General features: G+C 36.9%; 1 non-coding gene across 1 annotated transcript; it reads left to right on the forward strand.

Moving 5' to 3' along the window:
* Window positions 1-13,231: 13,231 nt before the first annotated feature.
* On the forward strand, window positions 13,232-13,339 carry LOC122274866. Its single transcript, XR_006228406.1, has one exon. It is a non-coding gene; the product is annotated as a small nucleolar RNA R71 (small nucleolar RNA).
* Window positions 13,340-14,693: the final 1,354 nt, after the last annotated feature.

The raw sequence follows: 14,693 nt of genomic DNA on the forward strand, positions 1-14,693 counted from the left end.
ATCCATGTCCCTGTAGATCATGTTATCATTATTATTTGTCCTGCCACACTTTAATGGGGAAAACTCTGTTTATTAGAAAGTTCGTTTGAGGGTTTTCCTTAATTTTTTTAAATGAACGTGTGTGGTATGCAGTTGAATGACAATGGACTAAGCCTAAGATAACTCTTGATGCTTGGATTAGAGATGACATCAACAACCGCAATTGGATTAACAAAGGACTCAACGATATTTTCAAGGTTGTATCTCATGAAGAGTTTAAAAGAATCTCTATGTGTGAGATTACTAAAAAACCTTGAGATATTTTAGAGGTTACACATGAGGGGACAAGAATTGTAAAAAATTCAAAATTAAAGAAATTAAGATGCTGGAAGATGAGAGTTTTAATAATTTCTATGCTAAACTTAATGATATTGTAATTTCAAGTTTAATCTTGGCAAAAAGATGGAAGACTCAATAGTTGTGTGGAAGACTTTATATTCCTACCAGAAAGATTTTGCCCAAAGGTTATTGCCATTGAGGAAATCAAAGATTTGGATGTTATTTATAAGGTTAAAGAGCTGATTGATTCTTTGTAAATATATAAGTCATCACTTTCTCAAATAAGAAAAGGTAAGTCCATTACATTAAAGATTGTGAAAGAAGATCGAGATGAGTGTTCTGATGAAGAAAATCTGAACGATGAGGACCTAGATCTCATTCCAATGAAATCCAAAAAATTCTTATTTAACAAGAAAGCTATTGGGAAAAAAAAAACAAGGTAAGAAATTCCTTGCAAAGAAAAATGGAATAAAGAAAAATTTAAGAAAAATGACAAAGTATAATGTCACGACTACTACGGCTATGGTCACATTAGAGTAGAGTGCCCAAACTTTATGAAGAACAAGGAAAAAGCACTGAATGTCATAGTTCAAAATCTGAAAATTCTAGTTCTATGACTGATAATGAAAATTTCTTTACGACCTTTACCACTGTTGTTGATGATTTTTCTAAAATTATGCTAACAAAATCTAAAAGTGAATTTAATGATAATGACTTAGATATAGCTCTTGTTGATGCTAACCATGACCTAAGTATACAAGAGGCGTATAATGATTTATGTGAAGAAGTATTCAAGTTGTAAAAGCTTAATAAGAAGCTGTACAATAAACTTACTGCAATGGAGAAAGAAAAGAACAATCTTTTGGAAACTAGAAATTTTTGAAGTTGATATATCGAGATTGAAGGTTAAAAAGGATGCACTAGACAAAGAATTGAAGATTTCTCAAGAGTGCCAAAAAAAATCACCAACTCAGAAATTGGATTAGATGTTAAGTATTCAAAAGTCCAGCTATGATTATACTGGATTGGGGTATACAACTTCCCAAGACAGAGATCCTCAAGCCTCATCATCTGTTGCCACTATTTCTAAAAGCATTGTTTTTGTCAAAGGAAGTCAAGTTGTGGATGCTCCAAAAGAAGCCATGTCAACCTCAAATCATCTTGAAAAGACACATAAAACATCAACCATAAAGAAGCTGTACCAAGGTAAGTTTGGAGATAAGTTTGTACGTATTTGCTATCACTGTGGAATTTATAGTCTTATAAGGCCATAGTGCTTTAATTTGAGTAAAAAATAGAAAAATGGATGTGAAAGAAAATCAAAGAAAAAGGAAAGATACTTGGAAACCATGTCCAAGAGCTAAGTCATCAAATAATCTCCATAAGCCTAAAGCTAGGTAAACTATTTGAATTTTGTCTTCATAACAAAGAAAATATCATAAAAAGTGGTGATGATGAAAAGAACTGCTCAAAACTTAGAGCAAAATGGGTGGTCAAAAAGATGGTGAGTGGACCTTGCAAATAAAGAAAGTCATTCCACATGATCATAAGTTTTACTCATGTCACGCTTAAGTGCCATATAGCCCATTTTCCCTATCATCTGAGAAGTCATTGAGTGGAGGGTCTCATAAGCTACAAGAACATTGTCAGAACTATGACTACCAGGAACAAAGGTACTTTGGTCATTGGAAATAATATCAAGTAGAATGCCTTTAAGCCTGTTAGCCAAAGTTTTTGCAACAATCTTGTAGATTACATTGCACAAATTTATTGGCCTATAATTAGCTAGCTTAGGATTTTTAACCTTGGGAATAAGAGTAATGAAAGTTTCATTGAGCCCTCCAAGAGAACCACCATGGTTAAACGTATGAGGAGTGAAACTGCAGATGTCCTTCCCAACTGCATCCTAGTGGGACTAATAGAATTGAGCTAGAAAGCCATCAGGACCTAGTGAGCCTATAGGTTTATTTGGAAAACAGCCCCTCTGACTTCCTCTTCAGTGAATTGCTTCATAAGTTTAAAATTCATTTCAGAAGCAACCTTGGGAAGAAGGACTTGCAGACATCTCTCAAAGTTAGTAGGATTAGAGGTGGTAAAAAGAGTAGAAAAGAAACCTATGAAAAATCTCCAATTTCATCTTGCTCAAACAGCATAACACGATCTTGATCCATAATGTTGTGAATGGTATTAGTCTTCCTCCTCTGGCTAGCATGCATGTGGAAAGATCTAGTGTCTCAGTCACCATTTTGCATCCAGTGTTGTTTTATCAAAATAAAATTTTTGTACTTAATATATATTTCTAGAATTCATATTTTAAAAATATGATATTACTAATAATATACTTCCAATATTTAATTATTTATTAAGTTATCTATTTAAAAGTAACACTCTTGTAATAAATGAAAGAATGAAAATTAGATTAAATATAAACTCACCTAAAGGGTATTTTAGTAAAACTGATAACATGCATGGGCTAAAGTTGAACTTTAAAACCATAAAACCATGCGACCAAAATAAACTCACCAAGAGAAGAGAACACTTGCAACAAAGATTTGGAAATGGCACTGGGTATATGTCGACAGCGACGCTGGGAAAAGCGGCGACAAGGGGAAGAGGTGAGTAACTGTGTCGCAACGGTTGGGTTAGCATTTTCTGTGCAACTAGAGGTGGCCTGGAGGGAATGGCTACAAGATGTTGTCATGGAGGATGAACTTACAATTGCTTGGGCTGTTTTGTAACTATTGTTGCTCAGTGATGCAGAAACAGAGGTGGTACCAAACGACTAAACAGGTTGGGGCCGTGACTAACTAGGTGGTGGGTTTGAATTGCTTATGGTGGAGGAGTATGTGCCCTATTTTGAGAAGCCAAAAACAAAGGTGATTCGGATGTGAGTGTGACTACATTTCGCGTGGGCCTTCGGTGCCTAGGCATGGTAGTTCTAGGGAGGAGTGACGGTGGTTGTGTTGAAGCCGTTGCAGCAGCAGCAACGTGGAGGTAATGGCTAGACTGGGGTACACGGTTTGCCAAAGGGCTGGATAGTGGGCAATCACGATTCACTGGAAACTTAGGTTACGGCCAAATCTTTTCACAGAAGAGAAAATACAGATATTTATAGAGGTGATTGAAAACCCTAGATAAGAACAAAAAGGAAGGTGGACGTGCATGAGAGACATGCATGGTGTGGAGTTTGGAAGTTGGCTCACATGGGATTGGGTTTTGGTGCAAGGTTTGGGCTTTGGGTGATCAGGTAGGGCACATTTCAAATATTTGGGCCCACATTTTGGATAGTGTAAGAAATTTATAAAAGGGCTTTTTGTATATATAAATCAAAAAAATCTTTAAAACAACTGGGCACTGGACCCAGATGTTACACAATCGAAAGAAAAATCCTCCATAAAGTTTAATATAGTCATCCAGTTGTTCCAAATTTAAAATAAAAGAAATCCCTTCGTGGCGCCACTGACTCCTATGTATGGAAAGGTGGGGAATGGTGAACACTGGGATGATGACAACATGGGTCACGCACCCTTAATGACAAGTTTTAAGTGTGTGTACAAGCAAAAAATGTGCAACAAAAAGTCGCAGCATATAAATAAAAGATACTTAACTAAGTACTAGAATTTTAAAAAATAGAAATATGACAACAAAAGATCCGTAAATAAATTTTACAGTTATCTAGCAAAATACAACACCAGCCAAAATTCATAAACAACAGGGTAAATAAATCCCACATCCAACAGGTCACTCCTTCGACGAAGCAAAAGCCTCAAGCTTGATGTCCTCATCTGTATCAAAATCTAAGGTTTCATAAAATGAAACTGTAGGGTAAAAATATCACGTGAGATTATAAGTCTCAGTAGGTAACCAACCAAATAATCCAAGAAATAAAAATACACTCAAACAACCAATATGTATGCATGCAAATGCCGAAATATGCATGAGACCAAAATATCATTTTTCCTGAAAATGACCATTTTTCCAACGCATGCTGAAAATTCCATTTAGCCTAAAACAAGTCCATTAAAAGAAATAGCCGCTATTTTCTCAAAAAATGACCCAAGTATAAAACTACCATTTTCTGATAAAATGGTCCAGATATCCATTTATCAAAATCTGCCATTTTCTTAGAAAATGGTCCACATATCCAATTATCCCGTATGCACCATGATCTCCCCTGGGGACCATCCGCACACCCTGGCTCCCTTTGTCACACCATGAGTAACGATCGTACTTGTGACTTTGTAATGAGTGATGCCCAATGATTGAGCTGAAATATTGCATGTTTTAACTATTTAAAACCAATATATTTTAAATTATTCGTGACATTATTATTGGTTTTAGATGGAAAAATAGTTAATAAGCATAAGTACGAGTTGCGATTTTTAATTGATTGATATCATGTTTATGCTTAATTTTATAACTATGATGTAATTGGGCAATATTTCCTCACATATATAACATATTTGTGATAATCTATTTTTTTATTTTAATTTATGTTTGAGTGTTATTTTTATCTACAGCTTGAATAAAATTCACATGGGAGATGACTTTTCAGTTGTGGAAACGTGGAGGAAATAAAAAGCAAACACAAAGCCAGCCGAAATGAAGGAAAATAAGGAGTCACATTTCAACAACCGAAAGAGATGGAGGAAGACATTTACGGAAAGAAAGCAGAGGGCCGGCTAGCTGAATTTAGTGTGTTGTGCCGTAAATGAAGGAGAGGGGAATGTGCGGAATTGAGGAAATTAATTGCTTGCTAGTGGAGTAGTTGGCTTTTAATTATTCAATGCATGTGAGAGGAGCCGGTGGCAAGATTGGAGAAAAATTCTTCAAGAGGCAAGTGGGGCTATTGATTTTTTCGGCTGTGAGGAGGACGACACATTGAGAGAAGCACATGGGGGAAGACACGGAAAGTGAGTAGAGAAATGAGTGGAAGTGTGTTAGGTGAGGGGCCCTCATTAATGAAAAAATAATTTGGAATAATTTGAGTGATTGAAGGAGTGATGTGTGGGGCAGCCGAAGGAGTTGTGAAAGGAAACGTTGGGAGAGGGGGCCACGGGTTGAATTCGCAGAGCAAAGAAACATAGACCGGATGGTGAGAGAGGTTGGTTACGTGGGACATAGAGAGAGGGCTGGTCTGCCCCTTTCCGTTTTTCTGAAGGCTATTTTATTTTTTATTTGAGGATTACTTTTCGTTTTGGGGGAAAGAGGCAGCAGGCGGCTTGCTTGGGGACTTCCCCTCGAGCTGGTGAGAAGCGCTGAGTTGTCGGGGACCCCGCTAGCTGGAGTGAGACCAGCTGGGGAGAGAGCAGATTACGTGGTTTTTCCAGGACGGTAGAGAGAGGGAGAGCTGTGCTTGGAGTTGGTGGTGCTTGAGTGAGTTAACGTGAACCAGCAAAATTTTCTGAATTGGATTGGAGTCGGTCACTCGGTCAGAGTTTCTTTGAGTTTGAAGAGTCGGTTGGTCAGTGGGATGTGTGAGTGAAAGAAACGTTATTCTGCTGGCTGGAGAATCGGTTGCTTGTTGTTGGAGTTGAGTGAGACGTCTGGGGGTGAAAAGCTTTAGACGAAAAGGATATTTACATGAGAAACTGGGTAACGTTGCATTAGAAGGAGCTGGACGTGAGCTACTTGCTGGACGTGAGCTACTAGCTGGACGTGAGCTACTAGCTGGGAACGTGAGAAGCTGGGAAGGCACGGACTGAAGGACCTGGAAAATAATTGAGTGGTGAAGGGATGCAGCAGGAGACTGGTACTGGTTCGGAAGAAGGAGACTCACGGGAGAAGCTTGTTCGTCTAACGCCGGGACCCACGTTTGAATGCACTTCATTTGGGGAGTTCTTTTCGAGCTCAATCTTCTCTCCACTTTTACTTTATTGTAGTTATTTTCTTGTATTTTATTTTAGTATTATCATGGAAACTGTTTATTTAATTTCTATAGCACTTATAATAAATATGATTGGCTAAATTTTCATACTAAGGTTAGAGGTGAAGTTTAATGATTTACATATTGTTTCCGAATCGACGTAAAATCTATTTTGCGAGCTTGATTGATTGAAAGATTTTATTTGGATAATTTGATTATCTATATACTCGTCTTGATTCATTGTGATTTCCAAATACAATGAATGCTTGAGGAATCCCTATGGTATTCAAATAGATTTGTAAATGTTTTAATCATCAATCGTTCACGCTCAATCATAAGCGTCTGTTTTTCTCGATCTTAAATGCTAAATCTACCAATTAAACGGATTCATAATTCTAGTTTAATTGAAGTAAATTAATCGGAAACAATATCATAAATTATTAGACGGATCCTCGAAACCTTAGTCTTTTTCCATTCATTTTATCAATCTTCATTTGATTGCACGTTTATTTTAGTAATTTCGTTTCATTGTCTGAATTTATTTTCTTTATCACAAAAGTCAATCCCTGTGGATTCGATCCTGTAAGATACTACAACGCTTGTATACTTGCAGGTAAAACTGCACTAGATTTTTGATTCATTAATTTGAGTCAAAGTTTAGTCGCAATAAGTTTTTGGCGCCGTTGCCGGGGATTGCAACGTGTGATAATTTTTTTTTTAGAAAAAAAAAAAAATTTAGTAACCTTTTGCTAATTGTTTTTCATATCCTTTTTGCAGGTACGATTTGTTTTCCAGAAAAGAGAGCATGTAACATTGCTTCCATATTCATACCATTTGGTAATCTCGTTCCAAAAATTTTTTCTTTTAACTTTCTTGCTTTTTTTTTGCATTTTTGTTTTTACTTTTTGGATGTACTCGATCCTCTATGATGAATGATTTCGTGGCAACGTGATCAAACGGGTAGATTGAGAAGAGAGGACGTTGTGGAGCTGTGAACCTTTTCACAGCCTAGGTGACATCTAATTTTTTTTTTCCCTTCGCTCTGTTTATTCTTCATAGTCTTTGATTATCTGCTCTTGTTTGTATGACTAGTTGGACTAGAGACCATACATCTCGACTGTTTAGGACAGAATCATTGACATCTTTTAGCTCTGCATCATCTTCTGTAGAATCATCATCAGACACTGATAACATCATGGCTGAACATGAGCATCATGATAGGGAAGTGGGGAATCAAAACAGGACACTTAGAGATTATTTGCAACCTGTTAGAACTAGCACACCCTCATGCATTCATGGTCTGTCTTTTCAAAGCATTTGCAACTTGTTTGAAGAGGTTTGTTCTACATTCATGGACCAGACTTGCACTGAGGAGGTTATAAGGCTTAAGTTGTTCCCATTTTCTTTAAAAGATAAAGCTAAAACATGGCTGAATTCATTGAGACCTAGAACCATACGTACATGGCAAGAGATGCAAGCAGGATTTTTGAAAAAATTCTTTCCAATACAGAGGACAAATGCTTTGAAAAGACAGGTCATGAATTTTTCTCAAAAGGATTCTGAAACTTTTTATCAATGTTGGGAAAGATTCAAGGATCTATTAGATTCATGTCCACACCATGGTTATGAACGTTGGCGTGTGATTAGTTTTTTTTATGAAAGTTTGACACCTAAAATGCGCCAATTTGTACAAACCATGTGTAATGGAAATTTTTTTGACAAAGAGCCTGAGGAGACATTTGAATATTTTGATTATCTTGCTGGAAATGCCCAAACTTGGGACACAGCTGATGTGCATGATAGGTCTAGGCAAGTAGAGTCTAGTCATGGAAAACATACTTTGAATGAAGATGATGATTTGCGTGCGAAATTAACTTTGTTGCCTAGAAAAGTGGAAGCCGTGGAATTGAAGAAAGTAAATGAAGTGCATGCTATCCCTAAATTTTCTGAGAAGGGTGACATATGTGAGGATCGTGGGCATTCAACTGATGAATATCCCACTATCCCTACTTTCAAGGAAGTGTTATTGGACCGATCTAATGATTCTGGTCCTTACACTAATTTTTATGATCCAGGATGGAGGAGCCACTCAAATCTCAGTTGGAGGGGTGACCAACATGTAACTTCAGCAACCTTGGCCCGGAACCCTCTCAACTGGCAATTCAACCCGTGGCCCCCTCTCCCAACGTTTCCTTTCACAACTCCTTCGGCTGCCCCACACATCACTCCTTCAATCACTCAAATTATTCCAAATTATTTTTTCATTAATGAGGGCCCCTCAGCTAACACACTTCCACTCATTTCTCTACTCACTTTCCGTGTCTTCCCCCATGTGCTTCTCTCAATGTGTCGTCCTCCTCACAGCCGAAAAAATCAATAGCCCCACTTGCCTCTTGAAGAATTTTTCTCCAATCTTGCCACCGGTTCCTCTCACATGCATTGAATAATTAAAAGCCAACTACTCCACTAGCAAGCAATTAATTTCCTCAATTCCGCACATTCCCCTCTCCTTCATTTACGGCACAACACACTAAATTCAGCTAGCCGGCCCTCTGCTTTCTTTCCGTAAATGTCTTCCTCCACGTTTCCACAACTGAAAAGTCATCTCCCATGTGAATTTTATTCAAGCTGTAGATAAAAATAACACTCAAACATAAATTAAAATAAAAAATAGATTATCACAAATATGTTATATATGTGAGGAAATATTGTCCAATTACATCATAGTTATAAAATTAAGCATAAACATGATATCAATCAATTAAAAATCGCAACTCGTATTTATGCTTATTAACTATTTTTCCATCTAAAACCAATAATAATGTCACGAAGAATTTAAAATATATTGGTTTTAAATAGCTAAAACATGCAATATTTCAGCTCAATCACACCCCCAACTAGCTTTTTGCTAATCCTTGAGCAAAATAGTGAAAAATTAATTGAGATGAAAATTGCATAAAACTCGAAATTCAAACAAAAACAATCAAACATAATTCTGAATTCTCACAAAAAATTGATTCGTGACTATTCAACACCAGGAGTTATATCCACAAGGAAAGTCTCAACAATTGTTCACATAGAATTAGGGCAAATGTCTCAGAACTCGGATATGTGTGTGTGGCTAAACTTCTGTGTGTTCCTCACTAATAAACATGATTTATCATAGGATTTTTCAATCTTAAGATTAATCATTATTGATTCTAACTACCTCAAAGCCTAAGGGACTAGCAGTTTTCACGCCAACTCTGTTTAAAGGTTGAACATTCAACCCCCAAAGTTTTGGGTAACTGTTTCTAGCCTTTATTTAGGAAAACTTACACGATTTTCCTTTTTCTTTTCTCTTTTTATTTTATTTTATTTTATTTTATTTTTTTTATTTTTATTTTTATTTTTTATTTTTTTATTTTATTTTTATATAAGGCTCGGTAGTCCTGCAGTTTACTTCCCCTGTTTTAAATCAATGAACATTAATGAGGAACACTACAAGTGTAAGCATGTGCAAAATGTTCTTTCAAAACTTGCCCTTCATTCTATATAAATCATACTAATTCTCATTTTTGTAAATATCGCATCCCGGTATTTCAAGTCACTCCTCAACAAAATATGATGCATCATAAGTCATGTTCTATGCTTAAGGTTGAAAATAAATCTTCACAAAATAATTCCGCTCAACTACTCCACCAAGATACTCAAATTTCACAAAAATGCCAGAAGTGTGTGTTAATCGTTTATGCACTTCACAAATTTTTATTTTTTATTTTTATTTTTTTTATTTTTATTTATTTATTTTTTATTTATTTATTTTTATTTTTTTAACACATTTTTAATAGAAAACACTCCCCCCAACTAAATGTGACATTGTCCTCAATGTTCAGCAATGAATATTCGATGATGTATGTTATACAGATATGAATTTGAGCAAGATAAATAATATAGAACATATATTGAGACGAAAATGATTAAACAGAGAGGAAAAAATTCACCTTAGATATTTGAGAATACACAAGGAGTAGATTTCTGTCAAAGTTAAAAATACAAAAAGCAAAAGAAAGAAAAACAAAACAAACAATGCAAAAACAAGCAAGCAAGTAAAAGAAATATTTTTTTTTTTTTTTTTTTTTTTTTACTTTTACATAAACTTGAGGTTTTTAGCCTCAAGTTTGAGACGCTCATGCTCTTCATACAGCATCAGGTCATCCTTAGCCATGGGAGCTGGCAAGCGGAATGAAGAATCTAAAAGAGACTTCAAATGTCTATTCTTTTGCCGTTCGATTCCTTCCCTTATGTGAGCCTCTTGAGAAATTCGTTGAAGTACAACGATTTGTTCTTTCAGCCTTTCAACCTCATTGTTTTTGGCTTGTACCCTTTGGGAAAAAGCAACGATGGAGGATGAGTAGCGAGTCCCAAGACTCACCAGGTCGTAGATAGCATCTGAGTCCGACCTATTAGCCATACTATTATTTTCTAGTTGCAACATGGCACTAATGGTGGCTGCAGAAAGAACAGGAGGTTGGGATGCAGAAGGCCTCATGGATTGATCTAGAGGAATGCTTGAGGAATGAGCCATTGACAGAAGACTAGAAGGCTTAAAAACGAGAATGTTGAAAGAATGCAGATGAGTTTATAGAGATGAGAATGAAAACTTGATGCGGTTTTGATGAAGTTCACGACTGATTTTATAGAGGTAGTGCAAAGAACCAGACGAGCTATCATCGAAGTCAAAAAGCAATGTGATTTCGGTGAAATGACATTTCTTAGAAACTCGGAGCCTCCAGTCTCGTTTTTCAACAACATCAGGTTATTTTTTTCAAATCTCCAGCCACTCTTGTCAGGTCACGGACGGATCCAACTATTTTTTTAACTTTCAACTCTCCAGCCGCACTTGTCAGATCACGGACGGATCCAACTATTTTTTCAATTATCTACAGTGTCTACTAACGCACCGTTTTATTCATTCCACACCCCCCAACTAGTGAGAGACATAGTCCTTATTGAATCGAACGAAAGAAAACAAAGTGCACAGATCTCAACAAGCAAAACAAACAATCAACATGAAATATAAAATCAAAGCAAACAAACAAATAAAAACAAAGCAAGTAAAGAAAACTGTAAAGGAGGAAAAGCAAATCAAGACACTTCCCTGGGATTTACAATGTACGGCCCACTCCATCGGGATTTGCAAAATTTTTGAAACTGTTTTCTTAACTCGGAGAGAAACCGACGTTTATTTTGGGTGGACCATTTAGAAGGTATTCGCTCAGTCTCTCGAAGTGGTATAGAAGAATCTGCAAAACAATCAAAAAATTCAAAGTCATCTTTATGCAACGGAACCAATCGCCGAGGAAAAGGAGCAGGTGATGGGAACCAAGGCAGGCCTACTCTTAAAGATCCTTTGCAAGTTCCGGATGGGCCAATTACAAGATCGAGAGCCAAGAAGATCAAGAAAGCAATGCAAGGATTAGTACAAACCACTTGGGAAGAAGCTAGCAAGAGCCCAACACTCAAGATGGGCTTGAAAAAAGAAAAACCAGCTTTGATCCACTTGATCCAAGCTGTGGAAGACTTGACTTAGAAATATGGCCTTTAGATATTAAGGCTTTCAATTTGTTTAAAGGATTTTTATTATTAGTTTTGAATAAGTGGGCTTGAGGATGCTTAACCCACATATGTCTTACTTATTTGAACTAGGGTTTAGAAGTACTGTAGCATGACACTGTTCACGCTACAGTACACGCGGCTACTGTTCACAAAGGGCATTTTTGAGAGAAAGGGTCTCAAATTTTAGTCTAGGGTTTTATCATGTTTTGGGGAGGGTATTTAAGGGATGTAACCAGCCATTTCAAGGCAGACATTATTTTATTTCGAATTTTAATTGTGAGTGAGTTTTCTCCTCTTGTTCTTAATTGAACTCTTGAACTTATCAAAGGTAAATCACAACCTTTGTGGCGTTCCTCCTTGTAATTTGGGTTCTTGAGACGGGATTTCAACGGGTCTAGATTTTGATATAATCTAGGTTCTTGAAACAAGTTCTCAACGGGTCTAAATTCTCCATCCATAGACTTGAGTTTGGCGTTCTTGGGTTTGCTTTTCCAATATTATTGTTGGGTCTCAAAGCGAGTCGATTGGGGTTCACATCAGCAGGTATAGGACAATGAATTTTCTCATGCTCATCAGAAACATGCTCTCCATCTTTATTAGAAGGGTTAGAGACCTTACCAGAATTGTATGGCTCATGTGCAGGAATGTCTACCACCTTACCGCTTCTTAAAGTAGTCACCGCTTTGACCGACTTTAAGGTAGGATCCTCACTTATTGCTTGCACTTGATGAGGCTGCCCTTGTGGATTTGGTTGTGACTGTGCAGGAAATTTACCCTCCTCTTGGGTACTTAAAGATGTAGTTAGCCTTGTGAGGGAACTCCGTATTTCATTAATTGCCAATGAATTCTGATTGTTGAGTGTTGCTTGAACTGTATCTTCAAATCCCTTCTTTTGCATTGGAGGTGCTTGAATTGCCAGTTGAGAGGGTTCCGGGGCCAAGGTTGCTGAAGTTACATGTTGGTCACCCCTCCAACTGAGATTTGAGTGGCTCCTCCATCCTGGATCATAAGAATTAGTGTAAGGACCAGAATCATTAGATCGGTCCAATAACACTTCCTTGAAAGTAGGGATAGTGGGATATTCATCAGTTGAATGCCCACGATCCTCACATATGTCACCCTTCTCAGAAAATTTAGGGATAGCATGCACTTCATTTACTTTCTTCAATTCCACGGCTTCCACTTTTCTAGGCAACAAAGTTAATTTCGCACGCAAATCATCATCTTCATTCAAAGTATGTTTTCCATGACTAGACTCTACTTGCCTAGACCTATCATGCACATCAGTTGTGTCCCAAGTTTGGGCATTTCCAGCAAGATAATCAAAATATTCAAATGTCTCCTCAGGCTCTTTGTCAAAAAAATTTCCATTACACATGGTTTGTACAAATTGGCGCATTTTAGGTGTCAAACTTTCATAAAAAAAACTAATCACACGCCAACGTTCATAACCATGGTGTGGACATGAATCTAATAGATCCTTGAATCTTTCCCAACATTGATAAAAAGTTTCAGAATCCTTTTGAGAAAAATTCATGATCTGTCTTTTCAAAGCATTTGTCCTCTGTATTGGAAAGAATTTTTTCAAAAATCCTGCTTGCATCTCTTGCCATGTACGTATGGTTCTAGGTCTCAATGAATTCAGCCATGTTTTAGCTTTATCTTTTAAAGAAAATGGGAACAACTTAAGCCTTATAACCTCCTCAGTGCAAGTCTGGTCCATGAATGTAGAACAAACCTCTTCAAACTCTTTGATATGCAAATAAGGGTTCTCAGAATCCATGCCATGAAAATGTGGAATTAATGGAATCATTTCAGGTTTGAAATTAAAATTGTTTGCATTCAAAGGTTGAATTATGCATGAGGGTGTGCTAGTTCTAACAGGTTGCAAATAATCTCTAAGTGTCCTGTTTTGATTCCCCACTTCCCTATCATGATGCTCATTTTCAGCCATGATGTTATCAGTGTCTGATGATGATTCTACAGAAGATGATGCAGAGCTAAAAGATGTCAATGATTCTGTCCTAAACAGTCGAGATGTATGGTCTCTAGTCCAACTAGTCATACAAACAAGAGCAGATAATCAAAGACTATGAAGAATAAACAGAGCGAAGGGAAAAAAAATTAGATGTCACCTAGGCTGTGAAAAGGTTCACAGCTCCACAACGTCCTCTCTTCTCAATCTACTCGTTTGATCACGTTGCCACGAAATCATTCATCATAGAGGATCGAGTACATCCAAAAAGTAAAAACAAAAATGCAAAAAAAAGCAAGAAAGTTAAAAGAAAAAATTTTTGGAACGAGATTACCAAATGGTATGAATATGGAAGCAATGTTACATGCTCTCTTTTCTGGAAAACAAATCGTACCTGCAAAAAGGAAACAGTTTCAAAAATTTTGCAAATCCCGATGGAGTGGGCCGTATATTGTAAATCCCAGGGAAGTGTCTTGATTTGCTTTTCCTCCTTTACAGTTTTCTTTACTTGCTTTGTTTTTATTTGTTTGTTTGCTTTGATTTTATATTTCATGTTGATTGTTTGTTTTGCTTGTTGAGATCTGTGCACTTTGTTTTTTTTCGTTCGATTCAATAAGGACTATGTCTCTCACTAGTTGGGGGGTGTGGAATGAATAAAATGGTGCGTTAGTAGACACTGTAGATAATTGAAAAAATAGTTGGATCCATCCGTGATCTGACAAGTGCGGCTGGAGAGTTGAAAGTTAAAAAAATAGTTGGATCCGTCCGTGACCTGACAAGAGTGGCTGGAGATTTGAAAAAATAACCTGATGTTGTTGAAAAACGGGACTGGAGGCTCCGAGTTTCTAAGAAATGTCATTTCACCGAAATCACATTGCTTTTTGACTTGGATGATAGCTCGTCTGGTTCTTTGCACTACCTCTATAAAATCAGTCG

Source organism: Carya illinoinensis, chromosome 8 (assembly GCF_018687715.1).
Source record: "Carya illinoinensis cultivar Pawnee chromosome 8, C.illinoinensisPawnee_v1, whole genome shotgun sequence".
NCBI classification, from domain to species: Eukaryota; Viridiplantae; Streptophyta; class Magnoliopsida; order Fagales; family Juglandaceae; genus Carya; species Carya illinoinensis.